Here is a 19114-nt window from a genome sequence, read left to right on the forward strand (position 1 = left end):
TTTTGTTAATATTTATCTTTATATTCTCATCATCTAGATCTCTAGGTCATCATCAAGGAGAGGAGAGGGTCTAGGAGATGGTCCAATGGAAGATATTGATCATTTTACAAAGGGTGTATGATGAAGTGGATATGGTTTTACCCTCAAGTTCATCATTTCCTTTGTGTTAGACTTTTTGTTTATAGACAAGTCCAATAAATACGGGGATGTATTAATGACAAACTTTATTGCTGGTAGGTTCAGGTCACATTCTGCTAATAACAAGCAAGAAAAATTCTTGGTATCTCTTTCTCTTTCTCTCTTTCTCTCTTTTTTTTTTTAATCCTGTTAGTCTCGTTGGTAGAAAAAATCAGGAGAAATGAAACCAAAGCAAACTTAAATGATCAATAGTTTTCTGCAGAGCTAATATTTCTTGTGAAGAACAGAAAGAATTTATCAGAAGAAGCTATGGGGATATTGCAAACTAATATTTTCCATATAACATTATCATTTTCGATTTTCAACCAGATTATTTCTTCTTGTTTTTTTCTACTTGTTTCAACGGATTCTCTTTCAACTGACGCGAGATCACACATTTCAAATTAATGCTGTAGGATATTGCTTGCTCATCATTTAATTTCAGAAACAAGAAAATTATAAATGGCGTATGATATTACTCTGAAACGATAAATACAGACCAAAGATTGGGACAACTCATAGACCACATGCAGTGCCCATATCTTATTACCTTGCTCGTCAGTTATCTCTAATTAAGCACTAGTCATAAGTATTTCTTTTGTCTTTCTCTCCCTTTTCTCCTCTTCTTCTAGCCAAAGAAATTCAAAGAAGGTATCAAATTCGAATACGTGCTCTCAGCTGGAACTATCAAACTTGAAGAGGAGGGAAATTTACAAAGTTTTGCAAAAAAAAAAAAAAAGTGTTCCTAACCACCACTGCCAATATCAGATCAGCTTGATTGGCAAAGATGGTGGGTAAGACGGTAGCTAGACTCCTTTTTCTTAAGCTTTCTTGGATGCTTAAGTGGGATGAAAGTGATCTAACATCAATTTTGGCAAATTAAGATCACATGACTATTGACAATAATAAACATGGATGCATCTAGGACACTAATCCTTTGTCTTCAAGTTTTGCTAATAAACACTATGTTTGTGCCACAAGGATGAGGACGTCCTTGTCTTTCCATTGTCCTTTAGTTGAGAGGTACTTTGTTTTCTCAAACACCCTAATCAATTTTTTTGTTAGAACTTATTATTAATTGAAATGTGATGCTCTAAATTAGCATTGTTGTCAAAGCTTTCCATCAAATGACATGTAACAGCTAAAGTTATAGTTCTACTGCACAAAAAGGATATGCAGCAATTAATATATCAATTAACAATCCATCAACGTCTCATACTTCAAAAATATCATGCATTAAACAGTATTTAATTATTAATTACCCCCAAAAAAATGATTTTTTCTTTTCATGAGCTTAATGTATATGTGCATGAATATTGACTAGTCAGTAGAAAAACAAGCTGAGATCATTACTGTATATTAAAGAAGCAGAAAATTGCAAGACGAAAATTTTCCACACTTGAAAAAGTATACCACTAGTATATATGAACAAGCAGTCAATTTGTTGTGACTAGGGCAGTTGCATGCATGTGCAAGGCAAATAGATCAATAATTTCTTTCCCAGAACTCAATGTCCTTGCCTTATTTCTCAATTAACGATTGATGATATTAATGTGACCGACCTCATGATTTGGGAGCTTCAACTTGTTTCATAAACATGTATGTGACCAAATACAATTACATTTATATACATGTCGTAATATATTTGAACTGCTATATATACCCCTTCAGACTTAGATTATGCCAGTCTTGGATTTGAACATTTAAAGAACCTTTTGAAGAAGTTTGGCAGGTCAAGAGCTTAGGCCTTCGGATTGGAGTAACAGCTTGAAGTCTGCAATGTGTTAGGTTCCAATATTTTATCTCGTACGATTTGCATTTGCAAATAATGAGACTTCAAAACATAAATTCTGTTTTTGTTTGCCGAAACATTAATCTGGGAAATGCTTAATAATTAAGGATCACATGCTCCATGTTTCATAAGTTTTGGTCTCTTTGTGTGGATTGATAGTTGATCAGAAATAATAAAATTATTTTGCATATCAAAATCTGATATAAGGATTTAATTAAGGTTTGCCTGCAGCAGAAGCAATAATGTAATGTGAACAAAATCTTTATATAGGGTCCCGTCCCCCTCTTCGAATTTATTTCTTGTTAATGAATGATCACAGATCTTCCACTTGTCTGGTCATAGTATTGTGTTTTTTCTCGACCTCATCGCTCCATATGCCTGCTGATAGATATATGTAAATACACACAAAAGATTTCTCCTCTCAAGATTCTATTTAATGCAGAGTAAGTACTTGAATGCCAAGATAGTAAAGGTAGCTGCACGCTGCAAGAAAAAATCAGATGAAAAATATGGTGATGTTTAAGAAAGAATGTACTGGAGATCAGCTGAGTAGTGAACACACCTGATATTGACATCTACTAATTAATTAGTTAATCTACAAATGCTGATAACAAGAACAAATTAATTCTCTTTAATCCAGGATATTGAGTAAATTTTGTAAGTAATAGATTTCAGTCTGATTCAAGGATAATGTTGAGCATTACGCATCCATTTTAGTTGGAGGAGTACGTACCAGAGTTGGAAATTAAATTTTTTGTCCTTTCCAACTTTGATCATTGCCCTTGTATTTTAATTTCAGCACTGAACTAACATACATAAAGCAGATTGTACGCTTTGCTTTTTACTTGAATCCATCTTCTAAAAATCCAAGCAATGCTAGCAAACAATCTAACATCTTTTTTAACGGCGTACACTTCTAAATTGGTATAAAATTTACTTGAAGGATATGCATAAGAAGAAACCTCTTGATGTCTGCAGATAAAAGTTTTCATTCTTTGAATCACAAGTTATTTTTCAGCTTTTATTTTCTTCTTTTTTTTCCCTTTTTCTCATATCCCTCTTGCCCCACTTTATCACTATTTTGAGAGTAAGTTTACAACATCTCTTATTTTGATATTTCAAAGATCAGATTTGTCCTATGAACATGTATGGACGTATGTCTGATATAATTATTTATTAAGCTGGAGAGCCACATATATCCAATGTAATGAACAAGAATCCTTCAGATTTCTAACAATATTGTTGTCATGATAGGATGGTTAGAAGCATGGCAGCCTAAAACCATAACCCATATGGATCATGCCAAGACATGTCGATCTCTGGTGAAAATTCCACACCCAAAACCAAAAAATATATATATATTAAAAAAGAAATTGAATTAACCGTTATTTTCCCATTAAATGAAAGGATCATGAAGCCAGGCTGTGATGAAAGTGTCGGGAGCAATGGTGAAACTGTGGCCACGCTTTCAGTTGTCAAAAACAACGCCTCTCACTCTTTTTTTTTTTTTTTTTCCTTTTAAATTATATATAAAATTATTATATTTTGAATTTTCGTTTACATTAATTTCGTTTCTCTATCTTTCTCTCTCTCAATTTCCATTGTACATGAACATTTATTTCAGTATATTGTGCTGCCCACATGGGTCTTAAATTGCCTTGACTGCGCTCAACTGTGCTTATTAAATGAGGTTTGCCTACTGTGACTTGGATGGATTTTGCATGCAACAATGTTCACTGAAACTGCAGTGATTTGTACCTTTGTTTTTGTTGAGCTACTCTACAGTTTCAATCTCATGAAACTAGATGTATTAAATGACAAATATATATATATATATATGTATATGTATATCAGAATGATTGCCTATCTAAAAGCGTGTAATTAATTTTAAATAATTTGTTGCTTGGATCCAGTTCCTTCGATAACTTCACAAATTAGCTTATACTCCAAGAGTTGAAACTTTTGAGACCTCAAACTGAAAAGAAAAGAGAAATGCTTCTCATTTTGTGATTTAAACTTGATCATATGTACATAAAAATCACCATATAACAATCTAATGGTATACATATCTAATTTCCTAGAAAAGTTTGACACTAACAAAGGGTTAAGAAAACAACATGAGATCAGATTTACCTGCTATATGGAGATTAAACTACAAGGTTTGGTCAAACCTTTGAATCATCAATCAAGTTTATGGAAAAAGTTTAAAGAGGATAATCATTCATCACTTCTTCACTTTGTTTCACCTGCTATTTTCCATAAAATCCTTAAACTTTGGAATTCAATTCCCAATTAATTGCCTGAACTACCTTAGACCGGAATTTACAATCAAAAGTTCAAACTATTAAAGGACGAGTCCGACTCTGTATATATGGCAAGCTGCAGTCTTCTACACTTTCCCTTAAATACAAAACTGCAGAGTGGTTGGATCAACTAAAAGAAATATTCAACAACACAAATATCTACAACAAACGATGATCCCAAGTTTTTTAAGACATTTAAGACATCATAGTTTTGATGCCTTATTTCTTCTATATTGACATCGAAACCATGGTAATTAGAGCCTAAGACCTCGTTTCAACTCTAATCTTCTCCTTATAATGTTTCAAAGAGCTGGCTACTTGCTAAATTGTTACTTGATTGTGATAATGGGGGATAAATTCCTCATTACCTAAAGGTATTTTTTTCCATCTCATAAATCCTATCCTTGTTATTTGATGATTTGAGCCCGATTAACATTTCACATTGTAGTCGCTGGAAATGTCAAGTAGCTTTCAGTTGATACCATCATAAACCAAAGAGAAAACTGAAATCAACCTAAATTATAGTATCTCCTAACATTGATCATTTTTTAGGAACAAAGACAGAATCCTGTTGCCATATTAATCATCTTATCAACCTTAGACAGCTTAGCTATACACATATATGGAATGACTGTTCTTATATCTCAGTTTCATTTCTTTCATTGATACTCCAAATTTGTTTCTTCCTACCAAAATTTATTTGTTGGATCTTTACAGTCTATACTAGATCAGTGCCAGGCCAGAGAAGCTAGGACAAACGAAATAGGCCACCATTTTGGATAAATGTCCAATTCAGCTTTTGAAATGCTACATTAACAAATTAACTGGAAAAAGAAGAGACTGCAATGGCTATAGAAAGAACAAATTTACAGGTAACATTGATTTTGGCCTATGATTCAGTTGTACAGATTTTTCAAACCCAAGTGCTTGTGTGGTTTTTATTTCTACATTTTTGTTTTCCTGTACTCTAAGCAGTGAAGGCATTTAAGTCTTCGTTTTATGTCGAAATGCCTATCTCACAGTGAGCTCAGCTCAGGCATATTTATGGCGCATGACCTATTTCATGTTATAGAGTGAATTTAATTCAAACTTTGACAAATGGTCATGGGGCCGGGTACTTCTAGTGAGATAATTAGGCCTAAATGATTTGAAGTTTGTTGTATTAATTTATATGAAGAAACAGGGGGCAATAGTTAGTTGTTCAAAGGCTTGTGCAAGAAATCCATTAATACAAAGTTTTTGAAAAAGTGACTGATAAAAGCATCTTTGGATCGTACTTCTTTGCAATTCAATTTCTGACAAGGCAACCTTTTTATGCATCAAATTTGAAACTTATTAAACCTTTCTGCATTAACGTAACCCTGTAGGCTGGAGGAATCCGGTTGATATCTTCCAAACCTAATCCATACCATTCATGGGCCAGCCTTAGCCACGAAGCTTTAGAGCAAATAGGATCCATCATCTATAGTCTATAATCAAATATTAATCTCCCATAGCTAATCCTTGGTATAACCACCCAAACACTTTACAAGCTAACTTAGCTGGCACCTTGACTGCCATTGGAAACTTCATTCTTGACATAACGAAAGAAAAATAAATACGTCAAAAGATCCATATTAGATATTAATTTTTATTAGTTTTTAATAGATGGAGAGATTCTTGTTATATTTATATGTTTGTAATTTTTTTTATGACTATTTCAATACTCTCCCTTACATCGTCGCAGGCCTATGGAGAGACTAATGAATAGAGACAATATCTAATACTATATTGAATTTTTAGAAAGGGTATTCGATCTAAAACCAATTGGTAATAAATAAAGAAGTTTTTGTTATATTTATATCTTTTAAAATAGTTCTAATTTAAAAAATGTGTATTTTTTTTTTATCACTTTATACTCTCCCTCACTTATAAAGACTACAGACATATTACATGATATAAATCAATTACGAATTGGACAACGCTTACTCAAATACCATGCTAAAGTTTTAGAACGGACATCCAAATAAGTGCAGAGGTCCTTGTTCCCACACCTATCAAACTAAGTATATTGTGAATATAAACATATACCAAGGATATCTTCACCCTATCTCTATTTGTTGGCCGCTCAATGAATTTGTGGCACTTAGACACGAGAAAGAATTAAAGTGATGATAAAAGAAATTAATTTCACATCTATTAAGAGTATCTTTGACATATAAATATAACAATGATCTCTTCATCTATTGTCATTTAATTTTAAATTAAATATTTTTTCGAAAAATTCAATATTTAAGTCTTATTTATACTATATTAATAAGTAATGTAACCTATCATTAAAAATTAATTAAAAGGATATTACTATCTACTATGGCCTTTGCTCCTGCAAACCGCCATGTAAATTTTTTGTTTTCATGAGATATTCATTGAAATCCATCAAGATTTGTCCGAGAAATGAATACTCTGATCTATGGTTCTATAAATGGATGCAGCAACAATTTATTGAAAAACAAAAAAACACATCGAAAAGCAATCAGAAGACAATTAAAGCCATAGCAGAAAGTCTCTAGACAAACTGAAGATTTGCAAGAAAAAGCTGCTACAGAAGATCTGCAGAAACATTGTTCCTGAATCCTGCATTCAAATCTGTCAAGATTAATTAATTGTCCGGGATGGCTGCTTATCAATGGTCACTTCAATTTCTTCTATTATTTGTGAATTAAATCAGCTTGCTGGCTCTCTCTATGTAATCAATAAATCAAGTGTTTTCACAAATGTGTCAAAAGCATTCATTCGTAAAGAAATTTAGTGAAACTTGAGGATTTACTAGTGTTGTTTTAACCAAATTTGTTACTGACACTCGACTTCATTATAGGTAAAGCATGTGAGGGGGCATTACTGACAGCAAAAACTTGGATTAAAGTTAAAGCTGCAAAGCGGATCCCTTTGTTCATTTCTGCACATTTAAGATTAGGCGAATCATGCATTGTTTCAACGGTCATGATGCCTTAGTACTAGTGCAATATTAATTCTAAGACAAGGATTAAATAAAAAGGAAAAACAGAATACAAGGAAGAAAAGAAATCACCAGATTTGGTTTTTGGCCATTATCAACTTCAGTTTCAGCCACCATTGTATAAGACAAGCTTTTGCAAACAAAGACTGGTGGCTAAATAGGTGAAGTATATGGCTTTTAGGGCATTATAGGGAAGAGTCACACCCATTTGGACCGTATCTTCGGTACGAAACATAAAATGTTCTGAGTGTGTGGTCAGCTACCAGGGTTGTTGGACGGCCCAGATTAGGAATGTTAAATTATCATATCAATGATGAATTTTGCCCTAAAACGTAGATTTATTATACAATGAATCCAAAATTAGGCATCTCCTATTCCATAAATCACGCCCAAATTTATTTTAAAATTATTTTAACTTTAATTATTTAGAATGGAATCACTAGTTTTACTTTAATTATTGTAGAGATTTTCCATATTTCGCCAAAACTGAAATTAGGGGTCATATCAAAACAATTATAAGCATCATAAATGTAGTATTTTGTGAAAATTCACCAAAAAAAAAGAAAAATATTAGAAATAGAGCATGTAGTTCTGTTAAATAGAAAATATTAAAATCCAATAAAAAAAAAGAAAATCCCAACAACGTTCACCAGAAAAAAAGAAAATTTCTAATTAAAACTATGGGCGGATTGTTTTCTCATTTTAAAAAGTAGCCAAATTAGCCATAACATGGCCCATACAAACAGAGCCCATGAGAGGAAATACCTCGGCCCGCCCCAAACTAGGAAAATAAATACTGCAACAAGTAATTCTATATTTCTTCAAATAATCATATTGCTATAATAAAAAAAAAAAGAAAAATACATAGAAAAGGACACATCAAATTCTAAATTTAATTCTTTTAATATATTGTACGCTCAAGTAGTCTAAATAATTCAAAATGGGGTGAATTGGATTCCAAAACTCTTTATCACAAAATAGATTTTCAAGGAAGATATACCAAAAATCAAATTGATTAACAATTCAATAAATATTCAATTGATTATAATTGCAATAAAGATATAGATGTTCGGTCCTTTTTTTTTTTTTTCTTTTGTGTTTACGTCCTCTCTCTTAACTAGTTAAAATGTTCAATATACGATTGATTTTCAATCAACACAAATATCTTTTTAAGGCTTGTGTATAAGTTATAACCTCTCTATTTCTTAAGGTTTACTTAGAAACTATAAACAATACTTTTTGAAAGTTAAGGTATAATCTCTCTATTTTTCAAGGATTTAAGAGTTGGAGGAAATATACAAGTAAAAAGGTCTTTAATATATGGCTATTGCTTAGTGAGTATAAATTAGTAAAGAGATAATATCAACATGAGTACAAAGACGAGAAATGGAAGCTCAAATAGATTTAAGATTACTTAAAGACTTGGAAAAGCTTGAAAGAATGAATTAACACTTTCTTTCAACTTGTTTCTTGTTTCCACTCTTGGTTCATCTTCATAAACAAGAATAAGATGTTTTATTTATACCTAGGAAGATTATTGGAGCCATTGGGAATCACTTAATGTTTGAAAGAGTTGTTTCATTGAAAACTTGACCTCTGAATTATCAACGGCTACTTTAGGATTGATCCAAATATGAGGGGATCCATTTGGTCTTCATTTTCTGTCTGAGATTCAAATTTTTGTGAAAAGGGGATTGATCCCTCAAGGAGTGGGATTGATATGTAGTGAGCAGTTAAGGGACCTTTAGCTTCTGTCTAAAATGAGATCACCTTGGGATCGATCTTTGTGCCTTCTTTTTTTAAAAGAAAAAAAAAATCTTTTAATTTGAACATTTTTCATTCCAAAATAATTTGGATACTTAAAAGAAATCGTTTAAGGGATTTTGAAAAATGAAAAATTCAAGATAGAATTTATTGAAGTAATTTTGATCATAATTTTTGTCATTTCAAAATAAAAATCAATTTAAAACTAATAATCTCTCTTTTTAATATGATAAAACTTTTAAGCAAATATGCTTAATAAAAACTTTCTTTAATCCTTTCAATATAATTTAAAAAGGGTTTATATTTGATGTGCTAATAATGTATAAAAGCTATACATTGTAAAGTCACCAAAATGTAATGCCTCGTTAATGAGATAAAACTAAAATTCATTAATGAGGTAAAAAGTTAAAAACTTTTTCTTTCTCTCTCCCACTTTTCTCTCTTTCCCTTCTCTCAAAAGTTTTTGCAATCTTCCATGCTTCTCTCAAGAATCTTTGGGATCTTGCTTTCCTTTTTTTTCGATTTAAGGTTGTTTTTCTTCTTCTGGGTTTAAGGTGCAAAAGGGAAAAGTTACTTTTTGTCTAAATTGTAATCCACCCTTCCCTTCAACCCTTATCTTGTCTCTTAAAACTATAAAAAATGTATTCAAGTTCAAGTTTGCTTTACATGTGATTTATTGAGATTTGAAATCGAGAGTTTGAAATTTTCAATTTAGAGTGTGAGATTTGAGATTGATAGTCTTCAAGCTATATTCTTGTTATTAATTCAATTATATGCTTTCCTTAGATTAGAAAGGGGTATTGCCTTTTCATATGTTTTATATTGGAAGAACTCATGGATTAATTTAACAATCTTATTCCTTTAAACATGGTACGTGCATAATTTTCATTTTGATTAGTTCTTATGCCCATTTGAAATTCCACATGCTTAGTTGAATACTGGACATATGTTATTTATTTTATATTGTACTTGCAATCACCACTATCCAAATATAGATCCCAGGAACAAGTAGAGAAGATAACAATGTTGTATGTGTGAAGACTACTTTCATGATGAGTACACCAGTCTCAACAACACCAATGAAGTCCATATTAAAAACCAGTAAAAAATATTTATGTAAAGAAAATTAAGTAAAAAAACATATTCTCTTTAACAATCTTGAACATTTGAGCATAGATAAAATTTCCAGCATAGCATACATAATGAGGTATAAGTATAAAGAGATGTGTGGAAGAGAGTTTAGGAAGAAAGTAAAAACTTTTGAATATCTTATTGTTCTTGATATTGCACAATTTTTATCATATCTAATCTTCATGAATAAACAAGAAGAGGGGATGAAAACGTGGAGTTGAAGGGAGAAAAAAAGAAATTTTTTATCTTTACTGTTATAAATATTTTTGTGAATATTCATTTATATTATCTATATCTAGATTTGATGAAAATTAGATTGGATTAAAATTTAATCTATCTAATCCCTAAGTGTTATCTTCATCCTGTAAATTCTATCAAGATAAGGGATTTATTTGCTTATAAATAGGCCCCATCAGTTCATTTGTAAACACATACTTCAATAAGATCTCTTCTCTCCCTATAAATACTTTCTTTCTTCTCTTTAATTATTCTTTCAAGTTATCTTTATTTGTTCTTTTAAGTTATATTTTTATAACAAGTTATCAGCACGATTCTCTAATCTCTCACTCTCAAGCTTCTTAAAGTCGAAGTTCAATTTTTCTTTAGATAATTTTTGTCTAGTGGCACTTTATTGTTTTGCCCAAATTATAATAAGTCAATTTCTAGTTTTATATTAATTGTTTTTTAGTAGCCAATTTATTGTTTTGCTTGCTAATTACGATATATTGTATAATACTAGCATTTATGTTCTTTTTTTAAGCTATCACCATGTCAAATCTTATAAAGCTTGAATTTGTGGCTCTTGATATTACTAACAAGAACTATCCATCTTGGATTATAGATGCTGAAATCCCTTTAGATGCTATGGGTCTTGGAGACACAATCAAAGAAGAAAATAAAGCATCCAATCAGGATAAGGCAAAAGCAATGATTTTCCTTGGCCACTATCTTCATGAAGGATTAAAAATTGAGTATCTCACAATAAAAGATCTAGTTGATCTTTAGAAAAGTCTAAAAGAAAAATATGACAACCAAAAAACAGTAATTCTGTCAAAAGCTCTTTATGATTTGATACATCTACAATTGCAAGATTTTAAAACTATAAGTGAGTATAACTCAGCATTATATAGAATTAGTTCTAAACTTAAATTGTGTGGAGAAAATGTTACCAATGCTAATTTGTTAAAAAAAATTCTTTACTTTTCACACATCAAATGTGCTCTTACAGCAACAATATCGAGAAAAAGGCTTTAAGAAATATTCTGAACTAATTTCATGTCTCTTTGTGGCTGAGGAAAATAGTGAGCTATTGATGAAAAATCATGAATATCGCCCAACTAGTTTTGCTCCATTCCTTGAAGTGAATGCAACATCGTTTCAAAATTCTAGTCATGTTCATGGTCATGGTTATAATCGTGGATGTGGAAGAGGTTGTCATAATTATTGCAGTCATGGTGATTACACAAATTATTATTCTGATAATAAGAACACCTACCAGAAGTAAATGAATAGTGAAGAGATGTAAAATTAAGACAAAGGTGGACAAAGTAAAAAGAATCTAGAAAATGTTTATTATCGATGTGGCATGAAAGGTCATTGGTCACGTACGTATCGTACACCAAAACATCTTGTTAAATTTTATCAAGCATCACTAAAAGATAGAGCAAAAAATATCGAAACAAATTTTATTGAAGACGATAGCCAAGTTGATATAACATACTTGGATGTTGCTAATTTTTTTGCCTACCCTGAAGGACGGATTGATCATTTGATTAGTGATGGAAATCCTAATAATGAAATTTCTTAAATTATTTGTTGATGTGTTTTAGTACAACTCTATTAGGAATTTGGTATGTTTAATATAATTCTATTAAGAAATTAATGTGTTTTAATATGTTAGGAAGATTTTTTTTTTGTGTTTTAATAACAAAGTTTATATTTAATGTTCTTTTATGTAAGTTTCTTACTATATATATTTTATTTTCTTCAAGAAAATATGGATACTCATTTGGTTAGATCCAAGATCAATGGTAAAGATATATGTCAATAGATAGTGTTACAACGCACACTATATTTAAAGACAAAAAATACTTTTCCTACTTGACAATTGAAAAAGTTAATGTCAATACAATATCTGGTAGTACAAGATTAATTGAAGGCTCCAAAAGAGCTAATATTTCACTACTTGGAGGAACAAAATTTATAATAAAAGATGCATTATTTTCTAATAGATCTCAAAGAAACTTATTAAGTTTTAAATATATTCGTTTGAATGGATATCATATTGAGACAATGAATGAAAGAGACACTGAATACCTTTATATTACATCTATTATATTGGGTAAAAAATGTGTATTGGAAAAATTACTCACTTTGTCCTCTAGAATGTACTACACAAAAATTAAAATGATTGAAATTTATATTATAGTAAACCAGAAGTTTACTGATAATTTTAATATTTGGCATGACTGGTTAGGCCATCTCGGATCAATAATGATGTGAAAAATTATTGAAAACTCATATGGTCATCCATTGAAAAACTAAAAAATTTTTCAATTAAATGAATTCTCATATGCTGCATGCTCTTAAGGTAAATTAATTATAAGGCCATCACTAGCTAAAATTGAGATTGAATCTCTTATATTTTTGGAACGTATTCAGGGTGATATATGTAGACTCATACATCCATCATGTGGATCATTAAGATATTTTATGGTTTTAATCGATGCATCGACAAGATTGTCACATGTGTGCTTGTTATCAACTCTGAATTTGACATTTGCAAGATTACTTGCAAAAATAATTCGTTTGTTAGCACATTTTTCTAATTATGCAATCAAGATAATTCATCTTGACAATGCTGGTGAATTTACGTCTCAAGCTTTTAATAAATATTGTATGTCAATTAGAATAAATGTTGAACAATCTGTTAGTCATGTTCATACATAAAATGGTCTAGCAGAATTTTTTATCAAACGCCTTAAACTGATTGTAAAGCCATTACTTATGAAATCCAAACTCCTAATTTCCATTTAAGGGCATGCCATTTTGCATGCAGGAGCACTTGTACGCATCAAGCCAACGAGTTATCATAAATTCTTCCCTATACAATTGGTTTATTGTCAGGAACCAAATATTTTTCATCTAAAAATTTTTGAATGTGCGATAGATGTTCCAATTGCTCCACCACAATGTACAAAGATGGGTCATCAAAGGAGGTTAGGAATATATTTTAGATATGAATATCCATCTATAATTAAATATCTAGAACCCTCAACAAGAGATTTATTCATTGCAAGGTTTGCTGATTATCATTTTGATGAAAAAAATTTTCCAACATTAGGGGGAGAAAATAAGCAGCTAGAAAAGGAAATACCTTGGAATGCATTATCATTATCTAGTTTTAATCCTCGCACAAATCAATGTGAACAAGAAGTTCAAAAGATAATTCATTTGCAAATATAGCAAATCAGTTACCAAACGTATTTACTAACCTAAAAAAAGTAATTAAATCTCATACACTAGCTGCAAATGCTTTAATCAGAATTGATGTGGACAATCTACTATTACTAAAGAGTCTAAGACACGCTAGAAGTGTGGGAAACCAATCAGTTCCAAAAATAAAAATTCTTGAAAAAGAAAAGGACTAAATATTTAAGATGGTCAAGAAGAGAAAACAAAAACTCTAACAGAGACCCCTAACATAATTCCAGAAGAAATTCAAGTACCTAAAATCAATGAAAATGAAGATATCTCAATAAGTTATTTCATGACAAAAGAAAGATGGAACTGAAATAAAATAAACGTCGACGATATTTTTGAATACAATGTAGCGCTAAATATTGTAAAAGAAAATGAGGATCTTGAACCTACATCTGTTGAAGCATGTAGACATAGAAATGATTGACTGATGTGGAAAGATGCAATCAAAGTGGAATTGAATTCACTTGCAAAACATGAAGTTTTTGTACCTGTTGTCCGTACAATAAATGGCGTAAAATCGGTGGGATATAAATGGGTATTTGTGTGAAAAAGAAATGAGAAAGATGAGATTGTGAGACATAAAGCACGGCTTGTCGCACAAGGTTTTACCCAAAAATCTGGTATTAATTATGAAGAGACATATTCCCCTATGGTAGATGCAATTACATTTCGATATTTAATTAGTCTAGCAATACATGGAAAGCTTGAAATGCTTTTGATGGATGTAGTTAGAGCCTATTTATGCGGCTCACTTGATAATGATATCTATATGAAAATGCTTGAAGGATTTAAGTTGCCTGAAGCACAAAATTGGAATTCCCAAGAGATTTATTCAATCCAATTAAATAAAGTTTTATATGGATTAAAACAATCCAGACGCATGTGGTATAATCGTCGTAGTGAATATTTGTCGAAAGAATGCTCTGAAAATGATATTATATGCCCATGTGCTTTTATAAAAAGATTCAAATATGAATTTGTGATAATTGTTGTTTATGTTGATGATCTAAACATTATTGAAATTCTTGAAGAGTTATCAAAAGTTGTGGATTACTTAAAGAAAGAATTTGAGATGAAAGACTTTGGAAAAATAAAGTTTTGTTTGGGTCTTTAGATTGAACACTTGACAAATAGAATTTTTATCCATCAATCTATTTGTATAGCAAAAGAGCTAAAACGAATTTATATGAACAAAGCACATCCATTGAGTTCACCAATGGTTGTAAGATCATTAGATGTGAAAAAAAGATCATTTTCGACCTCGTGAGGATAATGAAGAACTTCTTGGTCCTAAAGTACCATCTTTTAGTGCAATTGGAGCACTAATGTATTTTGCTAGCAACCTAATATATCATTTGTTGTGAATTTATTAGCAAGATATAGTTCTTCTCTAACTCGAAGACATTAAAATGGAATTAAATATATACTTTGATATCTTCGAGGAATAATGGATATGAGCTTATATTATTCAAATGCATTAAAATCAGATTTAATTGGTTATGCAAATGTAGGATATTTATCAGATCCACGTAAAGCTCGATCTCAGACTGGTTACTTATTCACATATGGAGGTTCGGCTATTTCATGGTGTTCTATAAAACAAATTATACTTGCTACTTCTTCTAACCATGTAGAAATTTTAGTAATTCATGAGTCAAGTTGCGAATGTATCTGGTTAAGATTTGTAACTCAATATATTCGAGAAATGTGTGGCTTGTCAACTAAGGAAGAAATTCCAACGACATTATACAAGGATAATATTGCTTGCATAGTATAATTAAAGGAAGGATATATTAAAGGCGATCGAACGAAATATATCTCACCAAAATTCTTCTTCACTCATGATCTCCAAGAAAATGGTGATATTGGTATTCAGCAAATTCGTTCAAGTGACAATCTAGCAAATTTGTTTACTAAAGCCTTTTCTACTGCAACATTCGAAAAGTTAGTACAAAAGATCGGAATGCACCGTTTTAAAGATCTTAAATAATGCAGTCATTAAGAAGAGTAAAATACTTATTGTACTCTTTTCCTTCATCAAGGTTTTTCCCACTAAATTTTTCTTGATAAGGTTTTTAATAAGGCAGCATTTCAAAAACGTATTCTTGAAAAAAATTATATACTCTTTTTCTTTCACTTGGATTTTTTCTCATGAGGTTTTTTCCTTATAAAGTTTTAACGAAACATATTCTTAATACAATAGATATTCAAAGAGGAGTGTTATGAATATTTTTTTGAATATCCATTTATATTATGTATTTCTAAATTTGATGTAAACTAGATTAAATTAGGATTTAATCCATTTAATCTCTAAATGTTATCTTCATCTTGTAAATTCTATCCAGATAAGGGGTTATTTGCCTATGAATAAGCCCCATCAGTTCATTTGTAAACACACACTTCAATAAGATCTTTTCTCTCCCTTTAAATACTTTCTTTCTTCTCTTTAATTATTCTTTCAAGTTATCTTTATTTGTTCTTATAGGTTATATTTTCATAACATTTACTTATTTTTAAAAAAAAAGTTTATTAATATTTAGTTTTAAATTCCTAATGAATTTTAGTTTTACCTCATTAATGAGATGGCACATTTTGATGACTTAACAATGTATAGAAGTTGTACATTGTCAGTACATTAAAAGCATGTTTGGCTGGACTTTTTTTTAGCTTAAAAGCTATTATAAAGCTTTTATAAAAAATAATAGCTTTTAAAATTAAGTTAAAGTTGTTTGGTAAATTTAATTTTTATAAGCTTTTTTTTATGAATAAGTTATTTGGCAAAAGAACTTATATAAACTTTAATTTTGATTAAAATTACTATAAAGGGTATTTAATAAATCAAGTAAAAAATTGAATCAAATAAAAAAAAAGATGAGTGTAAAAAAATAGTTATTGTTATTTTTTAAGAATTGATTTGAAATTTATGACTTTTAGAGCTAAACAAAATTGATGTTATATAAAAGGAAGAGAACCCGATGTGGTATTAATAATGAATCCAACTAGGTCAGGAAAATGACTCATTGATTTGGCAACCCATTTTCCTATTGAAATCATCAACGTTAATTCCATACAAATACAAGTCTATCAAAGCCAAAAAAAAGAATGATAAAAAATAAAATGAAAAACAAAGAAAGAAAAAGAAGAAATAATACTTAAATACAGTTTTGAATTTTGGGTTTTCTTTTCCCTTAATTTTTGTAATAATAAAAAAACCCTTAGAAAGATAATTTGCAAAAAAAGGAGAAAAGAGGGAGATTGATAAGGAAAGAGGAATGAGGTATTTTTTGAGAGAGTATTTTTTAGAAAAAAAATAACTCTCCTAAAAAGCTGGTGTGCTTTAAAAAAAAAAAAGAAAAAAGAAAGCTTTTATTTGGAGCTTTTTTTTTTTTAAGCTCTTCTTTTTTAAAATTATGTTCTTTAAAAAAAACTACTTTTTTTAAAAAGTTTTTAACAAAATACTGTTTAGGCAACTTCTACTTTTAAGAAGTAAATAAGCTAAAAATAATTTAGGCCAAAGAGGCACTAAATATAAATCCATTTTAAAATCTCCTCATAAATCCTAAATTTAATCGCGAAAACATTATGAAGTGGTAAGCTTAAAAAATAATGAGAACAGTTTAAATATTTTGAAAAGTTTGAAAAGCTCCATTCCATAAGATCAAAGTTCAAATCTTTTCAAAAATGTGTCAAGTTAAGCTCCGAGATCAAATTTGTGAAGATTTTCCTTTTCAAGATTTCTCTCTTTTTTGTCATTGCAAAAAAAGAAGGCAACATGAAATCGTAATGAGGAATGAAGGTCAAGTGGCATCAAGTAAGAAAACATGAAGGAAGAGAGTTCAAAATTTATGCTCAATCTAAAGAGGAAAGATCAATTTAAAACAGGATGACAATATAACTTACTCTTTTTATATGGAAGACATAATACTTGAAAGGAACTTTTGAATAGTTCCCTTAAGAAATCACAAGGCAAAAGTGAAGAAAATAGCATCAAAATGGATGGCCAACATAATCATCCAAACTCATATGTACAAGAGTCATTTAAAATCATTACCAAAACATCATCAAGCAAACACAAATTGCATTTTTAATGAAAAGTTGCATTGGTTCAAAGAAAACAACGTGATTTAATAAATTCTCAACCATCTATTGCTTGTTCTCTTTTTATGTCCCTTGCTGAGTATTATATTCACATTTTTAAATTTCATGTTTTAGTTTTCAAATTAGTTGGATTGTAAATTGGAAGGTGTCCTACGTAACCAATTATTTGTAAGTACTCGTTATGGTATTCGATTAGCTATATCTAAGTCAGAGTTACTCCATTGACAATCATGAGTCCTTTTGTGTGTGTGTGTGTGTGTGTGTGTGTGTGTATAAGTTTGTGGTATTAATTACGAGACACGTAGTACATGCTAGATGTCTAGAATAATTGACGTTGTAGCTATGAGTTAGCAAAGTTAACGATATTTCAAGAATGATGTATAATCACATGTTATAGTATGTTTTGGGAAATTATAGTTGGACATGATGAGTATAGAATCATGAAAGAAATAATGAATGGTGAAACATATGAAAAATACATATACAGTAATAGACTTGTTTAGGTTTAGTGAGCTATGTCTGTTGGGCCCATGCGTCGATCATGGCTCGGATTTGGATCATGAAAAACATACTTCATGGTTAATTTTTCATTTTCTCCATCACTTGAAGAAGATCCTTCCTCAAGTTGCTTTCCTTTCAACTTCCTTTACTTCTAGGAACTTTGATGCCTTTTCAAAACATGGTTTCTTGAGCTAATAGGATCACGTGAAGGTGGTTGAATCTACAAAAATATATCCACACTCTTATACCAATTGCAAACTCATATAGTTTAAATAATCCAAGATGAAGGAGAATTGGATTTTTAAAATTCTTTGTCACAAAATAGATTTTCAAGGAAGATATACAAAAATATCAAGTTGATTAATAATTCAATAGAGATTCAATTAAAAAAAATGCAATAAAGGTAAAAGCGTAGGATAGAGGGAATTGTTAACTCAATTTATAGAGGTTTCGCCCTTCCTCTTGGTGTCTACTGACTCTCTTTTAGCTTGTTAAGAAGTTCAATCCATTATTGATTTTCAATCATTAAAATAGCATTTTATGGTTTAAATACAACCTCTCTATCTTTTATTATATACATAGAATCTTTGATACATTTTGAAGGTTAAAGTTTAACTTCTTTATCTTTCAAGGATTTATAGTGTTTAAGAAGATTTACAAGCGAAACGGTTTCTAATAAGTGGATATTGCTTAGTGAATTCAAATCAGCCAAGAAACAATCTTAAAATGAGTACAAAAATTAGGAATGAAAACTCAAATCTATATTTAATATCACTTGAAGGCTTTGAAAGCTTGGAAGAATGATTTAAATACTTGCTCTCAACTTGTTTCTTATTTCTACTCTTGGTTCTTCTTCGTAAATGAGCTGAA

The 19114-nt window shown here is 30.3% G+C and overlaps 1 long non-coding RNA gene across 1 annotated transcript; it reads right to left on the bottom strand.

The window, feature by feature from the left end:
- Nucleotides 1–6594: 6594 nt before the first annotated feature.
- On the bottom strand, nt 6595–7426 carry LOC18601560 (uncharacterized). The gene is made up of 2 exons (XR_001927425.2): nt 7340–7426; nt 6595–6897 (listed from the first exon to the last, which is right to left on the bottom strand). It is a non-coding gene; the product is annotated as an uncharacterized LOC18601560 (long non-coding RNA).
- Nucleotides 7427–19114: the final 11688 nt, after the last annotated feature.

The sequence above is a fragment of the Theobroma cacao genome, chromosome 4 (genome assembly GCF_053813885.1).
Source record: "Theobroma cacao isolate CCN51 chromosome 4, ASM5381388v1, whole genome shotgun sequence".
NCBI lineage: Eukaryota > Viridiplantae > Streptophyta > Magnoliopsida > Malvales > Malvaceae > Theobroma > Theobroma cacao.